At 35.5% G+C, this 26,032-nt stretch overlaps 1 long non-coding RNA gene across 2 annotated transcripts in view; it reads left to right on the top strand.

The window, feature by feature from the left end:
* The first annotated feature begins 182 nt into the window (after window positions 1–182).
* Window positions 183–26,032, top strand: part of LOC145665789 (uncharacterized) — a 131,549-nt gene continuing 105,699 nt past the window's right edge. For both annotated transcript variants that reach the window (XR_014127650.1, XR_014127649.1), the window contains exon 1: window positions 183–278. This is a non-coding gene — a long non-coding RNA (uncharacterized LOC145665789). The remainder of the gene's footprint in view (window positions 279–26,032) is intronic.

Below are 26,032 nucleotides of genomic sequence, written 5' to 3'. Positions count from 1 at the left end.
ATATATATATATATATATATATATATATATATATATATCGTCTGATGAACCCACTCGATCTTTATCAAAGTTAGCATTGTGATAAACTTTGACCTGTTGAGTACGCATGTGAAACATTTTTCTATGTAAACACTTGATTCCAGAATTACAGGCCATCAAAGTTGAAGTTTGAACTTAGCCATTTAGAGACAAACTTGTTAATCTTTAATTTGTGTCAGAAGAAAGTGAATATTGAGAAGGTTGATATAAATGCGTTGTGTACTTGGGTAATACATACAGTATGTGTTTATGCTTAAGGTTTATACTTGAAATCCTAATTGGGGTGTATTGCGAGAATTTCTTTTAGTGTTTTAAACATAACCAACTATTTTTATACTTTAGATAGAAGAGTTACATTATATTAATTAAACTTGGTAATTTTAGGTATGAATAAAAGATATAAGCTTCAAATGTTTGATTGATATTTAAACTTTTTGATTAGTTGTTATGTGGTGTTTGTGAATTGGTTTATGTGTTAAGACATTTTTGGCAGTTGATAGAGTTTTTAAACACATATTTGCGTTTCTTATTGGAGTTATTGTCTTACAACAGTTATTTGAGGTTTCGTTTTAGCACAGATATTCATATTATGGAGATTCAGAGAGAAGTTTGTTATTTGTTATTTGATGAATTTTTTTTCTTAACTTTAACTATGATGTTTGGAATTTGAAGATAAAAATGTGTTTCAATTTTTAAGTTACATTGAGACAGTCAACAATATAATATTTGGTAATACACCATACTATCTCAGAAGTATTGTGAGGTTTTATGCTATTACTTTTGCTGAGGTTGTTACCCAAAGTGCTTGTGTTTATGACGTAGAACCACGCCATTGAAAAAGTGACCTAGAAAAATTGGGTTCATATACAAGACGGAATTTGATTCAGACGAAGAAATCTGTCAATGCAAGATTTACATAATGAGGAAGTTCATTATGTAAGTCAAACTGTTTTTAGCACATAAAACGAATTCGCAGACAGAATTACATATTTTTACATTTTATAATAGATATTTTACCTAAAATTATATGAAGAAATTCTTTCCTTTTTTGTTTATGTTCTTTGACAATTAATGTTAAATTTGAAATCAAAGTACAACAGAAATAAAAAGTTTATAACTGGTCGGTTACACGTATTTGCTAAAATCAATAAAGGAAGATTATATCTAGTAATTCCTTAATAGGAGGACTATCTAAAATGTGTCCTAGAAAAAAATATAAAAACTTCTTCGGAAATTAATGGTGCGGAAAAAAAATAGAGGAATTTCATACTAGACTTGAAACATACAGTTATGAGTATCTAACAGACACTTGGTGCTGGCCAAGCAGTCGTTGGATATGGCATCAAAACAACTGCAGACACATAAACAAGTGATTCACAAATATGAAGAAAATCCTGAACGGCCATATGCAGCTTTAGAAATGATGAGACATTGAACAAAAATGCTTTAAGAGACATAATTGTGTGTTTCAAGAAACAAGTTGATATGTGGCAGGAAGCCTACGTATGTGCCAGTTGACAGTCAAAAACTACCAGGACCGTAATATTACATGGAAAGAATCGAATGGAGGTGTCGATAGAAGTGAGAACAAAACGCACTACACATGTTCCTATAAACGTTTTTGATACACCAGACAATTTGTTCCTATGGACGCAACAACGACAAGTTCATCACTTCATGTGCAATTGATCAAGAAATTAACGTTTTGGAGTATTTATAAAAACGGCTTCTGCCTTTCGTTAGAAAATATAATGTTAATACCGTTTTTTTGGTCCGAGCTGGCTACTCCACATTACAGTCGATGGCCTTTAACACGGTATGAATACAATTATGTGAACGTTGTCCCAAAATCTCACAATCAACTGAACTGTCACGAAGTTCGCCCTATTGAAAATATTGGGCAGCTATGAAAAGAAACTCGAAACAGGCGTAGGTAGGAAGAAACTTCATCCATCCAACAATTCAAACGGAAGTGGAAATATGCTAGCGCTAAGTTGAACAAACACATTGTAACTCGTCTTATGACAGGTATTAAGATAAAAGTCCTTTACTTTCTTTCTGGACGTGCTGGTTAATCTTTGAAACTTGTACTGAATATATATGCCGCAACATATATACAAAACTTATTAGTGGAAAAAGATTTTCTGTTCTACCCAATGCGTTTTCCATTTGCTACATTTTGTTTTGGGACACATTTTAGTTACATTTTCAGGTGTGCTTCCTTGAATTCTTTTCGGCTACAAAGTGAGACCACTTTTCAATCAAAGATGGTTCATTGAATTAGAATTTAACATAAATTTCAACACCGAGACTATTTGAGACATAGACCTACAGCTGAACGTGGAATCTAAAGAACATGAACTCCTAATGGGAATCTAAAGTGGGTCTCTCGCGCCGAAGGCATGCACGTTAATCATATATCCAAGAGGGAGCTCTAACGGTTTGATTTCGTTGTCATTGGTAGTTTATGTCATTAATTTATATTTGATTCTGAAGTTCAAAAACGCAAATACCAAAAAAAAAAAAAAAAAAGCTTCTCCCAAGTTCTTTCTTAATCTTTGTCCTTGTTGGCATAAGAGGAAAAAAAAAACTATTCTCTTGAAAATCATTTCTCGCCTTAACTTGAACTCATAGAAAATCGATTTTGTAAAACCATTATCGATGAAACAGCTGGAGGTCGACTTTGGCGGGTTTGTTTGTGATGTCGTTACGAGGTTGTCAGGGCCATTTCTCAATTTTCTTGTTTTTCTCTTTCATTTTCTTTTCCTTTCTCTTTGAAGCACACTTTCTTCTTCCACTCCAACGAACCTTTCACTTCTTTGTCCCATCCCAACCCACAATCTTCAAGTACCCGCAACACTCACCGAAAGCCACCTGATTGAGTCACAGCACAAATCCTAGAAAGAAAATGAAATAGGAAAAGTCGGCTACACAAATGTATTTCGATTTTAACATAACAAAGAATTGGTCTGAAGCTTCTATCTTTCATTTTTTTCTTCTCTCCGTTTGAATAGGCTGCGTGGAGTATGTGAGTCAGGAAATAAAAGAGACAAAGAGAAGATTAAAACATATTCTATTACGTACATGTTAGTCTGTATTAGGATACATTGGGTTCCAGCGGAGAAGAAAAAAAGCATCCTAAATGTTTCAATAATAAAATATAATGTTATCTATCAACCTTTGATAGTTGAATACTGGGAGGAATGCTTGATAAATTCGTGATTGACCTCGATCGCAGGCTTCATTTTATAGTTTAAGTTGACCATCTTCAATAAATAAAATCAGAAAATTTCGATTGCTTTTTGTTTCTTATACTCTTGTTGACAGTGCTCGAAACCGTGCGTGTTTAGAGCTTGGAAAAGGAAAAAAAAAGTTGACTTTGTGTTTTGATTAAGCACTACCTTTTGCGAAGGAAAGCAATTAAGGAAATCAGGGGGGAAAGCTTGAAAAGTATTAGGGAAAAACTGCTCCATCTCGTGGAATGGTGCAGTTGTGGTCGTACGAGTAGGAACTGTGTTCAGAGTTCGGGACGTTCAAGGGAAGGCACATATGTGAAAACATTCCGTACGCTAAGAAATTGATTTGAGTTGATTTTGAGTTTAACTTCCCTTACAGTAGCGAGGCTATATCAGATAGGACCTACTGATTAACGTGGAATCCGAACCACATGAGCTCCCGTCGGGAATCGAACCCGGGTCTCCTACGCCAAGGGCGAGTACGCTAACCGTTTAGTCACGAAGGAGCTCAGAAATTGTTAATAAAACTCATGATATTGCATTGAAAGATCGTCAATGGAAAGTACGCGATGTAACTAAGATTTTAACCCTCTCAGTCGGGAATGCTTTTAATATTCTTCATGAATATTGAGGTACCAGGAAGCTATCAGGAAGGTGAGTCCTCGATCGCTCATTATTGACCAAAACAAAATCGCATGAACATTTGAAGCACTGGCGGATCCACAGGGAGGGCGGAGGGGACGACTACCCCTTCCAAAGAGTTTTTTGAACTTCCAGCATTTATCATTGGGAAATACTAGTATGGTCTTTTCCCTACCGATCCAATCTGTGTGACAAGCATAGCAGAGTCTAATTAAAATGTGTGGTACTTAATAGTACTTAATACAGACATATTTAAAATGTGAATACTTCTCTCCCTAGTTCCTTGGGGCGGTCACCATAAGCCCCAAAGGAGCGAGAATATGATTCATTCGTTGGACGAACAGCTGTAGGAAGGAGGGTAAGACGGCTCACTCTTTCAACTAAAAATGTGTTATTGTGTCCTAGAAAAAGGACATGAAATGGAATTCGGAATTCCAGATCATAACCTCAATTACCTTTACCTGGAATAAAGGGAAATATAAAATATTCAGCGCTCCTTACTGAAAGGCTCTCTGAATCTGAGAGGAGACTTTTTGGTATGTTGATTAATTAACATGTATTTACGTTGTTTATCAAAAGCGATGCTTTACAAAACGAGAACTAGAGTTTAAAGTTAGATCTGAACCACTCTAGTGCGTTCAATGATCACTCACCGGAAATTAAACCACAGAACCTCATGCATCAAAGATACGTGCGCTAGCTACTAGATCAACAAAAAGATCCGTGACTTTTGGGGTACAACACGGAAATATTAGGAAGGGACCAGGGATTTATTGTGACTTCTAATGGCATTTCATCTTTTCTTGACAAATAACAAGCTGTTATTGTAATTCATGTATAAAAGACGAATTCCTGAGTGAGGAACTTCGCACAGGCCAAACTGCTTAAGGTAGAAACTTGAAATTAGGACAGTAGATAAGACTTGTTACGTAGGTTATCACTAAGGAAGTTTTTTTTTTGTTGAAGTTCGAAGAAAGGAAGGGAGAATGGGGTGGAAATTATTTTAATAAAATGGCCATCTCTTCGAATTCGTTAAGACTAGAGACTTGAAATTTGGCATTTGGATTTCTCATTTAAAATAATTTGAGACGCGTTTCAACGTTTTTTGATATTTTAGTAAAACGGAGAAAATAAGAGATGGAAAGAAAAATGTGACGTGATAATAAGATATCAATATCTAAGAATCTTTGAAGATTAGAAACATGAAATTTATTATATGGACTTTCCACTTAAAATAATTCAATACGTACTCCTGCGTTTTTTAAAAATTTTACCTAGAAGGGAAGAAAATACCTAGAAGGGTGGGATTCTTCTTCTTCTTCTTCTTCTTATTATTATTATTATTATTATTATTATTATTATTATTATTATTATTATTATTATTATTATTATTATTATTATTATTATTAGATGTCCATATCTCGGGATCCATTGCGGTTTGAAACATGAAAGTTGGTAATTTGATTTTTCATTTAAAATAATTCAACATATATTTGAGCTTTTTTCACGTAATGTAGAAGAGAAGGAAAACGAGGTAGGGGGTGGTTCATTAAAATGACTATGAGGTGTTTGAATTTCGTGACAGTTTTAGCTCACGTTGAAGCTAATGGTCTACTACTTCCATGCTTAATTGTATGGATGGAGGGCATGCTCGAGACCTTTCGGTCTCTTTAATGGACGGGTTCCACCAACTTAGACACCCCGCCCGTAGTTCCTCGATACTGGATTAGTATCTACGTGCACATGGTGCGCCGCCAGGATTTGTGCCCTAACCCTGACTCGCCGACGCGTTGTAATCTTCATTCATTGAAGGAGTGGGATGCGCGCACTACGCGACCAGATATAAGTCCTGAGTGCCTACCAGTTAACCTACTAGTGGAGGCAGACTGCTAGCGAGCCAGTCCTACCATGCTCTGCAGACATGGCGCCCGAGCGTTATACGGCAAGCTCACCTCCCGCCATATTCACCGTTACCCAGATTCCTGGGATTGGCTCCCATTAGCTACCGAATCCCACAGTATGACCACAGCCCGGCAGAGTCCAACCCAAACCCGGGGCCCCAGGCAATGCCCGAGAGAGCTTATTAAATCCCGACCCTGCAAACCTCTATCATTCAAATGGCAACCGCCTTGTCGTGTACAAGTACCACGCACACGTCGAGATACTTCCGCATCTCGTCCCAGATCCAATGGTACATGTTAAGTCACCATTTGATTTTGGTGCCGTCCCTTATCCTACAGAGCTTCCTCCCTTCCGCGGGATCAAAGCCGTTACCTAGATTCCTAGGATTTGCCCCTCCCTCACCTCCGTTCAGTCTCCCGACAGGCAGGAATTCAACACTCTCCTCCCGGTAGAGTCGTCCAAGCAATACGTAACTTCCTATAATTACGGTAGAGGTACACCGTACATTAACAGACCGAATGGCTGATGTAGAGTGTCTAACTTTAAAGACAACGGTCATTTGGGAGCTGCGGCTCCCCTTGTAGGATCGTAGCTCCTGCACCCAGTAGGGGTGCAAAACTGGAACGAAGGAACTTACTTCCTCAGCGCTCTTGAGGTACGGGTGTGCGTTAGGATACTAGGTATCCAATCCCGGACCCAATAGCACGCACTACAGGCTCTTTGAGGGCAGTACCTCCGTCATCCTCCCGGTAGGGCGCTGGACCCACCCACACTTTGGACACACCAGCTACCCATTCTTTCATATGTCTTGGGGTACGACGTAGCCTTATCTCCTGGACCCAAGGGCACCGCCTAGTTGCCCATTTTGGAGGATATCCGAGAGCTCACCTCGGTCGGTAGGGGCGGCAGCCAAAGATTACCAACGTCGCTGAGGACGTGACTAGATCGCACGTACTCTCCCAGATCCAATGGCACGAGTTAGTCGCCCATTTCGGAGGATACCCAAAGGCTTACCTCCGCCGGTAGGTTGTTGTTTCCCTGTCGTACGTGCCACTATGAGTAAGAGACACGTGGCATCAAGAGACGTCCCAATCTCCCCCTCATTAGGCGACCAGTCTACCACAGGCTTTGAACTGACCCAAATTGAGGGGGTCGAGTTTTGCTCAATCTAATTCTATGTGAAAGAAAGAGGGAGAACGTTAAATATTGTGCCACAGCAGCACGTAGGAGCATTTGCTATATTGTGCAAGGCCGTATGCCGAGCAGATTCGGGATCTGGGGACGAAGCCCCACATAGACGAAGGCTAGTATAATATAATTTTATTCTTGCTGTAAGCATACCTATAATTATACTATGTTTCGCGGACTCCACACAAATATAGATTAATTTTATATTACTTTCTATGTACATATACTCTTGTATCTATTTGGTCTAGGAATTAATTCGTGCGGGTGGACAAGAGATGGCGCAACGAACGGAGCGTCCCACAGTTCCGTGTATCCACACATGTGTTGCAAACCCCTGTCATCGCGTATCGTTCGTAGTATAGGGCAGTGGATTAAAGCGTCAACAACACCAGTTTGTAGTTAAGTGAACATGGCGCAATTTGTGCCTGATAAAGTGTTTTAGCGGGGTGTCCTGCTGCATTACTTTAACATGCAGAAAAGTGCGACTGAAAGTCATCGTATTATATTTTGTGCGTAGACCGAGCCTTTTTTCTAACTGTTGTCACGTAATTGTTATTCAAAATATAACTGATTAAAAAAAATGTACACTCTTTCGTTGAAATGAATGCCATCGTCAATACAGTATTTCCTTTTGTGTAAGTACTGTGCCAGACAGTGCATCTGATATGTTGCGATGACTGTGTGTGAAGTGAATCATGACACCGTTACGCCTCCGAAACGGAAGTACATATTTAATTTAAATCTACATAATAAATACTTCCATTACAAAAACACTCACAAGTTCGGGTCCCAAAGTGAAACCTGGGAATCTTGTTTACAACCGCCCCCTCCAGTCCCGGATTCATTTGAGTCCCATTGTTGCAAATTAAAATTGTGGTCACCTTGAAGCTACGCTCATCTTCGAGGAAGCGAACCGCCCCTACCAAACGATCCCTCTGGATCCGCTAGTGATTTGAAGACAGTGTTTGGAATGTGCACGAGCTACCCCTAAATGAGTTTCTGTGGCGTTATGTCATTGATGATGAAATTTACATACATTCTGTTACTAACTACAAAGCAAAGAACAATCGAAGCAGTGAATTTCATGAGGAATACGTTCTCCAAAACAACAATAATTGTCTTATCGATAGTCAAATTAATAGCAACGATTCATTTGGGTTTTCGTAGCATCGTTTTCACTAATTAACTGGAAAAGGCTAAAACTAGGTCACTTCTGTGCTTCCTTATTAGAGTGCCTTCACAAAGAACTGATAGAAATGACTCTGTTTGTTCACTAACACAATGCCAGAGTGCATATTTCTTCAATTGTTATAGCCGAAAATGTCGAATTGTGCTACAAACTACTAAATCATCAATCATACGAGTATTCTCCAGATTTTGCTTCGTCCAATCTTTTTCTTCTCAGAAGTCTGAAGACCTATCTCGGTGGAAGAAATTTGCATCTGTTGAAGAGATCGTGCTTCACACAAATGCCTATTTTGCAGCATTTGACAATTCTTGGGGCCGCTGTGACTCAGTAGTAGAGCGCTTACATCTGACACATGGGATCCCTGGTTCGATTCAAGCTCATGCCAAGTAAGCTTTTTTGGGTGGATAGACACCGCGTGCGTGAATTTTCTCGGGATTTTTACGATTCTTCACACTTTCTCCATCCCACCATTATCATCCATCTCATCATCACCGTTTCCTTTATCTTGATGCATAATCATTAGACTCGATTGATTGATTAATTGATTTTTAAGTTTTGCGTCCCGTTCAACAACGAGGCTATATGAGACATGGACCTACTGATTAACGTGGAATCCGAAACACACGAGCTCCCGCCGGGAATCGAACCCGGTTCTCCCGCGCCAAAGGCGCGCATGCTAACCGCTTAGCCACGAAAGAACTCACATAATCATTAGACGTTCAACTAAAAAAAAAAAAAAAAGACAAATCTTATTTTATAGAATTAAAAAAAATGCCGAAAAATGTATCAAGTTAAAAGAAGACTGTGGAAAAATAAATTGATTTTCACTGCATTTAAAGAAAAATCGAATGCATTTAGAAGATAAAGTTCAAAATTCTGGCTACAAGCGGATTTCCTGAAAAATGAAATGAAATCTTTAAGTTTTACGTCCCATCTTTATGCTGGTTAGGTTAAAGGACACGGTGATAATGAGAAATGAATGAAATGGTGGAATGATGAAAGTGGGAGGAAACGGGAGAACCCCGAGAAAACCCACGAGCGCGTTGTTAGCTGGGATCGAACCAGGGACCCCAAGCACCGGAGGTGAACACTCTACCATTGAACCACCGCGCCTCCAAGCGGATTTCCTGGTGCTGTTCCTGCCAGGGTAGGAGAACTGGTGGTGGTTGTGGTGAAGATTTTCTGTACTGCGTCAGAAAATAAAAATGAAGTGATACATTTTAGTTTAGCGTTCCACGGTTATGCCCTTTAGGCTAAAGGAGACAAAAGACTAATTAAAGATAATCAAATTATATTAATTTTTGTGCCGGAATTTTTCTTCTACCGGAAATCGAATAGAGACTACGAGCTTTAAGGTCACCCGATCTAGCCACTAGACCAGCGAGGATGTCGTACTGCATTGGAGCCAGGTGAACCTAAATATAGCATATGAACTCTTTGTAAGTGTGTTCCGGAACATTTTTTTAGTGCAGCTATGTACTCAATTATCTTTATCAATTGTTTGTACTCAATTATCAATTGTTTCCAACTTTAAAAGAAAATTTCAATCGTACATAAGAATAGGACTGTGTAATGTCCGTAAACAACTTGATAAATAATCTAAATAGTGCATAAGATGGGACTGTGTAGTGTCCGTAAGCAACTTGAAATATAATCTAAATCGTACATAAGAATAGGAATGTGTAATGTCTGTAAACAATTTGAGAGATAATCTAAATCGTACATAAGAATAGGACTGGATAATGTCCGTAAAACACTTATAATATATAATTTAAATCGTACATAAGCATAGGACTATGTAATGTCCGTAAACAACTTGAGAGATAATCTAGATCGTACATAACAGTGGGACTGTGTAATGTCCGTAAACAACTTGAAAAATAATCTAAATTGTACATAAAAATAGGACAACGTAATGTCCGTAGATAACTAGATAACGATTGTCAAAGTATATAACCATGATTGTTTGGGTGGGGTGCTGACTGCCACGGGTGCTGACTGCCACAGCCAATTATTGGTGCTGACTGCCACGACTGTCGCTGATTGCAAATATGAAGGTGCTGACTGCTACGATGGCGTGCTGACTGCCACGAGCCTGAGAGAAAGTTGCTAGACGTAACATTACCGGACGCCAAGAAGCACAAAAGAAACTAGATCCTTAGGATCGTGTTGTTCAGACCAACACCTAACAAAGGTGAACAGGTCTCTGTATGTACACTCATGTCCAAAATTATTGTCACATGATTATAAATATGTTGTTCTAGTAATATAATTTGATAACGAATTCGCCCGGTATTTCTTATAATATTAGTATGTTTATAATTGGCAAAGACAAGTATGTGGTAAATTTCATGTCAAAAGAGCAGTAAATAAGAACAATAAAACGAAAATAAAATTTTCTTATCCATTTGGTTACATTTTATTTTACTCATCATGATTTTCGTATTTATAATTCTTTTCCTAAGAAATTTATCACAAATATAAATTTCCTGATTATACACATAATATAAGTATTAAAAGTACTCTGCAAAATTATCAAATTATATTCTTACAAGAAGACAGTTATAGATATGCGACAATAATTTTGGACATGAGTGTACTTTCAGTTTTGTCAGAGAGCGGTGCGTACAAAATTGGTACGATTTATGTATTCTCACGTGAACTCCGTATGTCAGCATGAACTGTGTACAGCTGTGCAAATTGTTTCGAGCAGCTCTTGAAAGTTCCATCAAAAAAACACTGCTGGCTGCACCTCACAAGGGAAGTTCAGGAGAAAGCACTCGCCTGCAGAGAATCTAAGCATGCCATTTGAAGCCCCAATTCATGCTGATTATAACAAGCTAATAAAATTCCTGTACGGTTGAAAACGGTTCGAGATATTCAACTTGGAAGTTTATATGAGAAAATGAGGATATACGCATTTATACGTGTTAAGTACAACATAATTAGTAACGAATATTGACATACGAATTCAAAGCTATCGGAAGTAACAGAAAAAAGTGTTTCGCAATAACTAACGGGTTTGTTAGATACAAATAGTCATTACATTGTTCACAATAATCATAGGTTAGAGATGAAAATTGATCACTGTTGTTCTTTTGTTTTATGAAGAAATGACACAGGCAAAATACTCCCTTGCACCATGAACATTTTATATGTGCAATTGTGTTGCATCCGTCAAGAGAACAGTTCGCAGAACCAAAGCAAAAAGCAAATTCGACAAGTGATTCAAAAGTTATAGGCCTATAATTTGTTCGTATGCAGAACGCAAACAAACAATCCTATTTATCGCGGTGATCGGAAGTGATTCGTATGGACACGAACGTTATTTGATTGTTTCGTTGGTACAGTATAACGTCCAGATGAAGAAGATTCATACTATGTACAAACCTCCTGCCATAATCTTTGATTGATCGGAATCAAAACACATCAAATGGTTGCACAAATCGTGTGCAATTCTTTGGTATCTTCTCAACCATTAGGCCTTTGCCATCCGTCATGCAACTTGTAATGGACAATTTGTCTGCGAATGGACCCCAGTGATCAAGCAATAGCAAGTTCAAACCATCAGGCTTCGCCATGGATGAGAATACTTAACAGTCAAGGACTTTCACGAGTTTTATTTCTCCGTCCAGAGATGGAGTTAGAATCGCAGTCGGTCTTGCCCCCGCTCGCAAAAACGTGTGTGAAAATGTTTGTTGTTTAATTCGATGTTGCCATCTCAATAATGAAAAAGTGTTAAATACAGTCAAATCAGTTGACAAATAATGAACATAAAGAACATAATTGTTTTATATATACACAATTCTTTTGTATATTTATACGTGTATGTTTGTGTGTATTGGTAAAATAAGTCATAGTTTTCGTCTAATAATAAGAAAACAGACTATAACATGTCATGAAATCTCAAACACCTTCCAATCGCCCCTTTTTGTTCCAAGCCTCGTTTAGAAAGGAAAACGCCTGTGGGGGCGTTAAGCCATTGTTAAGAACCAGTGACCGAAATAATGAAAATATTTTCAAGATTCTCATCATTATTCGGACCCCCTTGAAGTCTCAGAAAAAGGGAAAAAAAGTATTGAAAGTTTGTGATAAATGGGAATTTCTTGTTTTATCTTCATTCTTGTACATTTTCAGAATACGAAATACCAGTAAATTAAATACATTTAATAAATACCTGCAGAGAAAAGGAGGAAATGAAATGATTACTTGTTCTGTATTGCTTGGTACATAATGTGTTTCTATGGAGTATCTGATACGTTTTATTATTATTATTATTATTATTATTATTATTATTATTATTATTATTATTATTATTATTATTATTATTATTATTATTATTTCTCTGTGCACGAAAACGCGTACTAATGAGCGCAATATCGCGCTAATACACTTGCGTTATTTTTATTTTTGTAACTAACCCTTTAACTTCTTCCTTTATATATTTTCAACCCATCAAGTCTTTTCTTCTGTTACGAAATAAAATACTAAAGTATTTAAAAACAGATTTTGTTCGATTTAGAGATGGAAATTGTACAGTAATTTGGCTGTCCGCAGATGTACATCCAAACCCGATTACCGTACGGAAAAGTGCGATAATTTTAAATCTTGAGCTCTTATTCCTCAATATAGTTTTAAAAACTATTACTGTTTGTAATAAAACAGTAATACTACTTTTTAAAGAAGGAAAATGTTCCGTTTAGCTGATTTTGAGAAGACAAGAAAACACTACTCAGCCGAGTAACGAAGTCTAAAATGTCGGGGGAAACCTATTTTATTACGCTTCCCTAACATATAGATAAAGGGAGTAAGGCATATGTTTACATATCCTGTGACTGCAATAGTACATAGCATTATTTATTCTTTTATTCATGTTTATTTATACTTTACTTATATTTATACACTGCGAAATAGGTGATAGTAGGACCTTGTAGTTGTAGAACATCCCGTCGAAAATGCGAGTGGCGCTAGCGTACAGATGTTCCTTTTAAAATGTTAACACTTTGCACATTTATTCTCGAAATACATAAAGTACGTTGGTAATACATGATGAAGTATAATATCGAGAGGAAGAAGACATTTCAGTGTTTAGAACGATATATAAATGTTGAAGATCGCTGGCCTCTTTCGACAAATATAAGTAATCAAAAAACAGATTTGCGCTGTGGTGTGCAGTTTAGTTGCATTTTTTCATTCCAATATCTAGTTCTTAAGATAATTAAAAACAAATCAAGCTTCAAGAAAAATTTAATACCATTTCATTCTAATCAATAATAATCAGGGAATAACATATTCAAGTTTCGGAACGAAATTTTTATTAATTCTTGCACTAAATTGGAACAAATTTTAATTAATTATTAATTAATTATATAAGCGCATATTGATTATATCAACATAAAATTAATCATTACTACTATTAAATATATTGCTATAATGTTATATACACAGATCATTTCGATAAATTGCGTTCTTTAGTAATTCTGAGTAGAGTGCCAACGCCCTTAACGCATTGAAACGTACATCCACTCATTTTCTCATATAAATTTCCAAGCTGAATATCTCTAACAGTTCTCAACGTACAGAAGTTTTATTACCTGTTGTAATCAGCATGAATTGGTCCTTCAAATGACATGCTTATTTCTCTGCAGGCGAGTGCTTCTCCCAAACTTCCCTTGTCAGCTGGCTTCAGACCATCATATCCATTAAATAATACAATAAAACAATTAATATAAACAATGAAATGTGCAAATTGTATATATAACAGAAAAGACAATCCCTTTATAAAATCCAAGTGTATGTCGTTCCACTTAGTGAGCAACTTTGTAACTTATAGGATGCCACATAGATTTGCTGTGATGATTACGAAATTAATTAATAATCATAAATTTAGTATGAGGGATTAATTCCTCTCTTTCCAAATACAGTTTCTCCCAGGTTCGTGGCAGTCAGCACGCCGTCGTGGCAGTCAGCACCTTCATATTTACAATCAGCGACAGTCGTGGCAGTCAGCACCAATAATTGGCTGTGGCAGTCAGCACCCGTGGCAATCAGCACCTATCCATTGTTTGTGTCCTCTACGCGCTGACGGAGGACACGTATGATTTCCGTATGTTTGCGGCTGTGCAGATTGCTAATGACGGCTAAGCAACAAACACGTACGTGGTCTTGTTCAAAAAATCTTGTGTATGATGCAGAATTCTGATATATTTCACACCCCGATTTTTTATACTAAAAGTCGTCTTGTTTCTCTCCCAGTATGCGAAAAAAGATCTTTTACTAGTATCAAAAACCTAGTATCAAAAGTCGTCAAATCCATTTTTTTTTTTTTTTTTACCGAAATTGAGTTACATATCGCTTGTTATATATTTGATCAAAAGGAATCCCATGGAAACAGAATTTTCTTTAAAAGCTTAATATTTCATACCAAAAAACTAGTTAAAATATGGGACTTTGTAGGTGTGGAGCTTCACTGCACGTTTTGCGAGATTACTCCAAACTAAGCGAAATGGATGTGGTGGATTTTGATACTAGGCGCTTAATTTCAAAGTCATGGACTTATTAAACACGTATGCAGCCATATTAATAGACTTGAGCACACATTCTATATTCTGAGAACAGTCTCAAATGTAGCAGAAGGTTTTATAAGCAAGTGTACTGTTTTCTTTAATACATTTGAGTATTTTATTGTTTGATTGTGCTCACTTGCAATAGAAGAATAAACCATCAATAGATTTAGGATCGTCTTTACGCATGAGATATGGCATACATAAATAACAATTTGGGTTGGATTGCTGCAAACGTCAACAAATTTGAAACTGTTGGGCTTTCTCTCGGAAGCCGTGGATATACATAATGTGAAGATGCACGAAAGAAACTGGCTGCTATCAGAAGATATGTGGGAGAGACAGTTCAAAGAAAATTTGACGCAATGACTGAAATTAACCCAGGTTACAACAGCTTGGTAACAGTGAGTTTCATTCTCAATGGTGAAACAGTTAACCCTCCTAATAATATTCCTCCCAACAAGATTCATTTTCTAATGATTCATTTCCCCTCCTAATGATTCATTTTCTGAAGTATGCTTCAGTTATTTCTTTCGCATTGCAGAGAAGTTTCTCTGCGTACGAGTACATATTGTCTGATCGAGGACAAATATTTATTCTGAACATTTGGAAATGTGCATAGTGACATATTGTACACTGAGAAAAAAATGTAGGTGGCGTACTTAAAAAGATTGGTTACATGCGTAATTCCTGTAGTTTTTGGACTTAACGTACAGCAGACGTATAACTGAAAACGCATGTTTTATAATACTTTCTGTATAAGTGTTCCATTTATACGTACTTTCCATATGAAACAACGTAGGCGGTCAGGACCTCACATACAAATGGACGTATACTTGGACTTTTTGCTATATCTTTATGGCAAACTCACGTATAGTCGAATAACTTGTAGTTTCTCTTCGAATTCCATCGAAACCGTAGATTTGTAGATTCTGACCCACTATTGTAGGACAATTGCAGAACTGCTTGAATTGAGAAATAGTGAACTGCTGTCCCTGTGATCCAGGCTAGTCTAAAATATGAGGGTACTAGAATTTTTTTTAATCCAGCAAATACGCATCAAACTTATCAAGATTTCTATTTGCATCATATATTTCTTTGATATACTAGAATAATCTCTCTAAAGCTGAAATTAGAACAGTATCTATCAGGTATTCTTTTACCAAATCAAATATAAAAGACCTGACGTATGCGCCAACGTTTTAGCTTTTTTCTTACTTGATGAACCTTTTCCTATAAAATAATCATTGAGAATGTTTTTGTTCATACATCGCTGATGTGAGTGAAATTTCAGTTCAATTACAAGCAGTACGGACCATTATATATTTCTCAAGTTTTCGTGTCCGAAACTAATAACTGCCTCATACGTCGTTTCTATTAGGAAGCGTAACTGATCCACCATCTCTCATCAGTACCGGTCATTTTCATCAATTTTTGCATTGAATCTACTATGGTACAAAATAATTATTATAATAATACTTCTTTAAATATCTTCTGTAGATCTCATATAAATGGCTAATCAACTTTTACATTAAATAAATTGAGTCAAATCATAACATAAAACCCGAAGCAAAATAATTGTTATTAGCTCTATGAAAGAACTAAAAAAAAAAAAAAAATCGTATAAGTAATGCCAGGTAGTGAATCTTTATTAACTTTTCAAAATCTTAACTTTTATCTAAAGAAGGGAAAGAAGTCAATCAAAAGACCAGAACTTGAAGTTCATGCAGCATCAGAAATTCCCAAACATGCATAATGCAAAAGATGTGCTTATTATAATTTTTCAATTTTCAAAGCCATTATATAACCAGAAAGGAGGTTCTTTAGTACACATATTCACAACGTTTTTACGAAGAAATTCTTTTAAGCCGAAATTTTCGACTCAAGCTCCAAGAGTTCCCAATACATTGTGTAGTAAGCCTTGAGGCATCCACCGGATTATAGCTTTTATACGTTCATCGCTTTTCGCCAACGAGTTTCTGTTGTTGTGAACGCAACCACCGAGCACCATCTTGGCAAATGCAATTTTTTTGGTTGGCTCTTGTTTTCGTACATTTTACCTCCAGGGAAACATAATCCGACTGTTATCTTAACGACTATGCCATGAAACCACCAGTTACTAATATCAACTCAAAATGTTATGATGAGATTTTTCTTTCTGCTCTTTTTTTATTCTCTGCTTCCGTAGCTTGCAGGTTGAAAGGACTTTGTTTTCTGCTCGTTTCATGGAGACAATGTCGAGAACACTTTCCAGGAGAAAACACACACAAAATACCAGGCAAGCTTTCTCCAAAAACACCTTCAAGTACAATAACACTACGTTTCGAGAGTGCTTAGAAGTAATGATACGTGTATGAGGGTTCATTAATGTACTAAAGAGATTTATTATACTATTTTAGGTTTTCTTAATAGTACCTTAGAACCGCGGAGCACTAATGCTCAGTTCTTCAGATTAAGAATCTTCAAGAGTTACATTTATGGAATTTCCTCTTAAAATCAAAAATAAAGTTTTAGAAATTTTAATTACTTAGACTTGGAAAATTCCTTGAAATATATTTGTATGTATTTGGACAAACGTATAGAGCTGATAAGGTTACCAGATTTCTTTTTTGGAGAAGAAACTAAGATTTTTTACGATTTTTAGGGAAAAAGAAAAAGGTGTGACATGTAAAATTTGCATATTACAAACATGTATAGTTTTACATACTATTATAGAACAATTATAATTGAAAACTCCATTAAAACACATTGAGGCACATAAAATACAAAAAGTATACTTTGATTCCCGGTGGAAAATAATGTGGTTCTTTTTCATGTTGATTTGTTAGCCTTCGTCTTCCACAGCCTCGGTGTTGAAATGGACACTAAACTCAAATCCAACTAACCAAGCTGATTACACAAATCTTTGTTTTGTTGTGTTTTAAGTGTACTTTAATCGAGATTTTTCTTATCTACTAACAGTTTAATATCTTTTTTTTATGCATTCGAAGTTGAAACATCCTTGCAGGGCATATTGAATTACACACAACCACTTAGAGTTCAACTTTTATTAATTCACAGTAGCTTCTGTTTCTAATATCAATATATCACGAGTGATCGAAAGTGCAATATGATCGAAACGATGTTAACAGACGAAGGCTAGGAATTCTAAACCAAATTATTCTAAAACATTAGATGAAAGTGCCGCTTATATAGGAGATAAAAATGCAATCTATTGCAAATTGTCAAGTTACATCCTTGTGATGCGTTGTTTACAGTATGGAAAACAATCAGCTCCTGTAAATACTTTTTCTCTCACTGTCTTATAAAAAGATTAAAAATATCCAGGGCTAAGATTTGATTTATTTATTTATAAAACGGGAGAAATCGTTTTATGAAAAAAACACGTAAAACATGTCAGAAAATCGTAAAATTTGAAAACACAAACCGCTGAGAATTACAACATGAAACATTATGATTGGTGTTTCTATTGTCAAATATTTTCTCACCTGTTCTGTATGAAAATTCTAACTTTCATATTTTGTGTATAAAAAAAGCACCAAGGTATAAAAAGTCAAATTTTTAATTGAAAAATGTAATAAGAAACACAAAATTGCTGTCACTTTTCTTCCTTTACCCATCTCTTTGAGTCTAGTTATGTCAGGTGTATTGCATACTTATAGAAACCTATTGCTTCTTATATGCTAATAAAATATCATAACTGAGATTTTTGATAAAAGAATTAATGTCTCGTTGGCTTGTAAAATGCGGACGTTCAGTGTCATTTCGTCAGAAGGTTCCATAATAAAATTGTATATTCTACTTGCGTACTTCACTTTTAGTGTCATACCATGCTGGTCTTACAGTATGTTCCATAATTTTTCAAATTAGAATGTGGATCACATTAATAAAAGAGAAGTTGTTGTATGTATGCTATTCAAAATACATTTCTTGTGCTTCAATACATTAAGTATGACGCTCATGCAACTTTCAATTTCGTCAACGAGAATAGCGATAAGATAAATACTCGGTCGAAAGTCTTTGGAGTTCTGCAATATCATGAGGTTAGGTCTCCTTCAGCTTCGATTGCAGTTTCGAGAAAAGAACGTAATCAGGAGAATAAGGGGAATGAGCAAACAAAATAGTCCCCTTGGAGGCCCAAAACTTGATGAACAAGCACAGTCTAGTAATTTGGTTCATTGCAAACCAAATGAAATCGTGTGTATTGTAAGAACGGTGTACTTGATGTAACCGTTGAATTTGTGCCAACAAACGCTTCAAAATCTGAAGGTAGAAGTTTCGTGTAAAGTTCTTTGGGAAAATTACTCTATCTATGACAGGTTATTGCGCGTTGTCTTGAACGTGGATACCTATTTAGGAAATAATAGAAGTTAACCATTTCTGGTTTTAACGTTGATCATAGTAGAGTAAAAGCGATAACAAGTAGAGATATGCTGTTTTTTGCAGTCTTCAGCAGCTCTCTATTAATGGTGAGTTAAGGATGGAGATATATTATAATATAATTTTAGAAACCGATTTTAGAAGATTGCAGAAAACGGCATCTCTCTACTTGTTATTGCATTTACTCTACTACGATTAATGTTAATACCGCAATTGGTTAATTTCTATCACGACCGGTTTGACTACCTAAAACGAACTCTTTTCCTCATTTTTAACCTAAGAAAAAAATACTCTTTTTTAAAAAATAATCAAAATCGTTGTATCTAAGTTCAAGTTATGTGAGATCATACGCAGAATTATCATATGAATACTGTCAGAAATTGAGAAGTTTCATGATCTACATCCGAAGACTATCACTAAATCCTTTTAAAGTTTACAAGGGGCTATGAGAAAAGAATACTCTTTCAAACAAACCAAAAAGGATGAAAATCGGTGCACCTACTTAGAAGTTATGCCTGAACATAGACACGATATATATATATATATATATATATATATATATATATATATATATATACATATATATATATATATATATATATATATATATATATATATATATATATATATATATATATATATATATATATATAATTAAAACCAACAATAATAAAGAAATAATTGTAAAAAGCTGCGACTGACAATATCAAAAATTACTTTTCGATTCTTTATTTCAAACTTCATAATAATATTAAATGAAAATATAAAATAACACTGAAAATATCGCCAGACTCTCATGGATGCAATATAGGATAAGTGAAGGTAACCTTCAATAGCCAAATCACAGTAGCTGAGCACCATCAGGTCTAGATCTCCAGCAGGCACCCAATGAAGAAGAAGTCGTGTCAACAATTTGACTATGATTCGCATTCATTGGCAATCGTACTGGCAAGAAAAGTTGTTCCTGCTCTTACACATTAGGATATAGTCAATGTGCTGAGGATACTGATCACTTTAACAGGATGTGGCACAGCCAGAGCTATTGCTGATATTCAGGATGGGTAAGCTGGTCCATCTACCGTTGCGTATACTGTTGGAATGGTTGTGCTATCTAATGTTATAAACTTTATGGAACTTCATGAACCAACAGATGACACAAGTGATTTTGGTGTTCCAGTTTCTGTAGAAATGTATATTGATCTGCAACCCTCAGATCAGCCTTACGTATATTGACCAATAATAATGAATGCAGTTAAACATGGGAGATTTGCACTGTATATCAGGTCTCTCATTCCCAAAAGCCTTCTTTTGAATATAATACTTACAGAAGACCGATACCACTGGACGTCTATAGCAAATGACATCAGTTTTCTCATGTCCTCAACTTTTGCCAGTGGACAAAGTGCTTGTCTTGGAGTATGCAGTCTCTTAATATCTTTCGTATACAGCTTATATTTCAGAGACATTTTTAAAGCTTTTAGAGGATTATTATATGACGCATTCTTCATTGGATAGAAAAATTAAAGTTGATGGCAAATTGTACTGTGATAGGAAGAACCATGGGAAAGATGATATGAATGGATATAGCAGTGAGTGCGGTGCTGTTGAGATCTCTCTACTTCATCAGGAGACGCTGGTAGTAATATTTCGTAGTTACGAAGGACTATTGATTATCTTGGAAACACTTCTTTATTGTGAACAATTTGATTGAAACAACTTGTTTTGTAAAGCCTTTCTCTTACGGAATCTTTCATTTTCAAACTTTCTTAGTTAATAGGAAGCTAGCTTTCATTTTGTATTGCAAAATATGCTGCGTAAACTTAATTATGGTTTCATTCATAAGCTTCTTTTGTATGATGCCTAGATACAGTAATACCAATTGTTATATTTCGTGTCAAAGTATAACTAAATTAATTGTTAAAAATATGTAAAGCATCTAAATATCAAATATACACAAGGACAACTTGGAAACATTATATTATTATTAAGCTACGCTATATTTACGTATTAACACACCAATAAACTAATGTTCACAACTTATTTAAACAAGTTGATCCACCTCAAGCCTTCGGCTCGTCTACAAATTGCCTGCAAATAGCGACATATCTTGGCACCTGATAAAATGCAGCACAACTAGCGTCAACCATTAATCTGACTGTGAAGTACTACGAATCAATATGATCAACAATGTGGTGTCTTCTGTTTATAATAATTTAAAATATTTAAGTATTTTATCTTAGATGTTTATTCAATCCTAAACCTTATATATTTTAAAGTTTACATATTAGACTTATATGTTTTTGTTTTATAATAAGGTTTCTACAGTATTATATATATATATATATATATATATATATATATATATATATATATATATATATATATATATATATATAGGCCCTATATAATGTCTATTATGCTTAACTTCGTGAAATCTACTACGGCAAAATTTAAAGGAGAATAAAAGCCATAAATATCAAAATTTTTGAAGGAAAAGTTTTATTCCTAAACAACAACATGTTAAATGCGTCATAACGCAAATATTACACGTAGCTTTTGCATACCGTTTGAATCTTAATGCAGTGTTCGTAGTTTAGAGGGAAATTTCCCTAATCTAGAGAAATTTCGTACTTTAATTAAACAAAAAGGGAAAAACGGATTTTTTTTTCGATAAAACGTGAAAATCCAAGGTAATGCTCGCCCTGACTGATTGACCAAGATAAATGCTTGAAATTTTCTCTGTTCTTCAAAAATATGCCAATACACTAGCAATAGTGTGTGCATGTGTGTGTTCAAAGTAGTACAATTTGTACCCATTGTTCGCTGGGTGTATTTTTTTTTTTTTTGAGTGAAGAAAAGTAAAAAATAAAAGTAAAAATCAAATAAACAAAACAAATGTGGTTGACACTTCCTTTAATGTTGCTAAATTAATCTTATCTCATTATTTCTGTCATAGGAATTACACACTCAATACACTATGGAAAATTTGATCAGAAAATGGAAACTTTTATGTCAATCGAGGGAAATTTTCTTAAGGAAACCTACGAACACTGCCTTCGTGGCCTGAGAAAACTAATATGTTGTGTTGGACTTACAGGATTTTAACATAAAAATATCATACAACGAGTTTAAACTTCCTTTAAAAAAAAAAAAACTCCCACGTTGTTTCCCTTGGGCACTTTTTTAAAGATCAAATAAATTGGGTTCATAAACGTACTTTCATTTTAAACAACATGAGTTTTATTAGCAAAACCACACAATGCATTCGAATCTACGCATTTTTTTCTCAGGGCACATGTTGTCAGAATGTTGATCTAAAGATGCACTCGGTCTAGAAGTAGCTTCGTTAAAAATAACTTACTGATAATGTTCCAATAACTGATCGGAGGCTCAGGTAGGTCCAAACTACTTGATGAAAATAGAATCAACTAAGGACTTACAGGAGTTTAACGTAACAGCACTGGCGCAAATTTCGGGGGGTGGGGGTGAGGGGGACATGTTCCCTCCAATCTTGTAACTGAGGGGACTGTCCTCCTCAATAATCTGATTTGAAATGTGTTTTTTGGTGGGAGAAATGTGATGATTTGTGCCCGATTGCCACAAAGGAAAATGAGATGAAATTGATGACCCCAGAATAAGCCTCAAATCTGCCCGCCTCCCAATGTTGAAGACAACTCTGCATCCCAGATCCTCCACAGCATTGTTTTTCAACTTCATAAATATTTTGAACATAGCTTAAAAAATATATGGGAACAGTCCTACTCGTCCTCGTCCTCCCATTGTTGAAGACAGATTTGCGAAGCTGCTAACTGTCCAACTTTGAAGCCTGGATCTGAGGAATTTACACTAAAGACGAATTTAATCATAGATAACATACACCACAAAGGTATTTAAAGAAAGATAAAAATATTTTCAGAGAAAAGTAGACTTAACGGGGTCTACATAAGACATTTGAAATAACTACAAAATTTATTTATAACTAAACTTACATTTCTGGAAAATTCTGGCAGCTAATAATTTTGTTGTCAAGCGAATATATACAGTGCTGTCCGATTCTTATAAATGTAATAGAAACATCCGGGAAAAAATGCAGTTTACTTCATTATAAGGCGTTGAACCAGAACTCTCAGAACTGCGCCGATGCAATGTGGAATGAAGTCACAGAGGTCGTGAAGGATAACAAGTTGAATATTGCACAGTTGTATGTGCAATATATCACTCAGCTCTGTGAGAGAGAATAAAGAAGAAAATCTGCATCGAACTTGTGTGTGGAAAAGACAACAAATGTTTAATTACGTTAAGATCCGGAGATGGGCGAGCAAAGGAAAATTTTCAACTTTATCCAATGTACTGTACGTACATGCACCTAAAAAACATTTATTTTAATTTAATTACGTATTGATGAAGTGTACTAAAAAGTAGACCTATATCTGTGCCCTTTTGAATTATTCTAGGGTACTTCTTACTATATTTTATTTTAATATCCAAGTAATACAATTTTAGAAACCAATAACAATAAGTCGAAAATTAATGCTGGCGCACTTGACATGTTGCATGTCTAATCTTAATTGTCTTTACATTCGAAAATACTTTTGTCTGATGTACTGAACTTTGATATTTGTTTAAGACGGAAATATTATTTAATACCGATTTACAATCGACGATTTACATATATAGGTCTAATAATTCAACGTGATCGAGACTTAGGATTACATTTAAGATATTTTCCTGTAATTTATTCTACTGATAAGTGCATTGGATATGGAAGTAGCAGAAAATGATCGAGTAAACTATTGTAATTCGATCCGTGCCCTGATATTTGATTGTCGTTCCCCGAATTCTGTAAACATCTAAATTGCCAAATGTATATTTTTGTACTCTACTAGTTATACTACGTATAAGGCACAAGCAGTTTAAATTGTACTTACGATAAACAGCTTCATAATTTTATTTACCAGTAATGCTATGGAAAAGACAATAGCTCTGATAAACTGCCCTGCTTATATCATTTCCTCTGAAAAAATATACGAGAAGTAGTTTGAGATGAGTTTTTCGGAATTATTTCTCAAAAACCTCATACGATTTTAACCATGAGCGTCATTTCAGATTTTGCTTGGGGGGGGGGGCAAGACCCCTTGATATTAGTGAATTTTCGCGTTTTTCACTGATTTACTACTATTCTATTGATAAAATCTATATACATCTCAAACTCAGGGGGGGGGGGGCAAATGCCACTCCCTGCCCCCCCTAAATGACGCCCCTGATTTTAACCTAACAATTTGGAATAACCCATTTGTCCTGAACAAATCTACAAGGGATAATTTATTCTTGGGGATGTGTCCCTTTCGGACTTTTTTTTTTTCGAAAACGACTAGCGATTTTGTTCATATTTCAGAATTAAATATTTCATTAATAACCTGACAATATGAGGTAATTCATTTGCTCTTAAAAACTACGAGGGGTAGTTTATTCTTGAGGATGTATTTTTCGGACGATTTTCTGAAAAACGAATCATGCCACTTTGTTCATATTTCACAAATAACTATTTCATTAGTCAGTCCGCGTAGCGTAGTCGTTAACGCTCTCGCCTTGGATGCGAGTGGTCCCGGGAGTGGTTCCGGTGAGAGCACTCGGTCGTAAAAGTGTAAAAACTCTTTTTCAGGTCAGCCACCCTGAATGAGGTTTTTCTGTTTTCCTCATTTACACCAGTCAAATGCGTGGGCTGTACCTAACTTACAGGTTCCAGGCCGCTTCCTTCCTTCCCCAATCCTTTCTTCCTTCTCTTTTTCCGGATAGTGTGCTCACCGACGGACGTCATTCCTCATGTACGTGACGGGCTAAATGGCCTTAGATGCCGATAGCACAGAAATCTAATCCTAAATCCCTAAATATTTCATTAATAACTCTATAATATTGTGTAAATTATTCTTACGAAGAAAGTCACAAAGGATATTACTTAGGGACGAGTCTCTTTTCAGATTATTTCAGACTGCTTTCTGAAAAGCGACTCAGTCGATTTTGGTCGATTTTATAAATAAATATTTCATTATTATTCTTATAATGTTGTATAAATCCATGAATATATTCACAAGCGGTAGTTTACTTTTAGGGTTAGTTTTTTTCTTTTTGGCAATTTTGTAAAGTTCCACTTATGTGAATTTGTTATTTTATAAACAAATATTCAATTAATAACACTAACATATGGCGTAAGTTATTTTTTTTTTTTTTAAATTTGCAAGTCAGCAAGGAGTCGTTTACTTTTGGGAATGAGTTTTCTTTTGATGAAGCTTTAGTAAAAATCCTAGAATTTTTTGTATTTCATAAAAAAAAGTTTCATTAATAACTACAGCACAACATGATTTATTTTAAGGAATTGGAACAAGAAAGCTTAGTGCAGTGGTTCGCGCCTTTATTAAAATATTTTATGAATTTACATTAGTTTCAGACATGGGCGGTCTTGGTGGCCCATGTACTACTCAAACTTGGATTGGTCCACTTACATACTCATTCGAAATTAGATTGGTCCATATACGCCCTTTGAAAATTAGATTGATCCAATCATCGCCCATTCAGAATTAGATAGGTCCACATTGTCATCCATTAAAAATGAGATGGATTCACATACCGGTATTCGCTCATTCAAAACTGGATTGGTCCGCATACTTGCCTGTTTAAAATTAGATTGGTCTATATGCTTACCTGTTCGAGATTAGATTGGTTCACATTCTCGCCCATTCAAAATGGATCTGTATACTCGCTTATTTAAAATTAAATTCGTTCATACTCGTCCATTCAAAGTTAGATGAGTCTATATACTAGCCCATTGAAGATTAGATTGATCATACATATATTCGCCCATTTAAAATTGAGATTAGGTTAGGGTTTAGATTTCG

Source organism: Thermobia domestica, chromosome 12 (genome assembly GCF_964235325.1).
Source record: "Thermobia domestica chromosome 12, izTheDome1.hap1.1, whole genome shotgun sequence".
In the NCBI taxonomy this organism is placed as follows: Eukaryota; Metazoa; Arthropoda; class Insecta; order Zygentoma; family Lepismatidae; genus Thermobia; species Thermobia domestica.
Note: the sequence above shows the minus strand (reverse complement) of the source record. Positions and strands in the feature narration are given on the sequence as shown.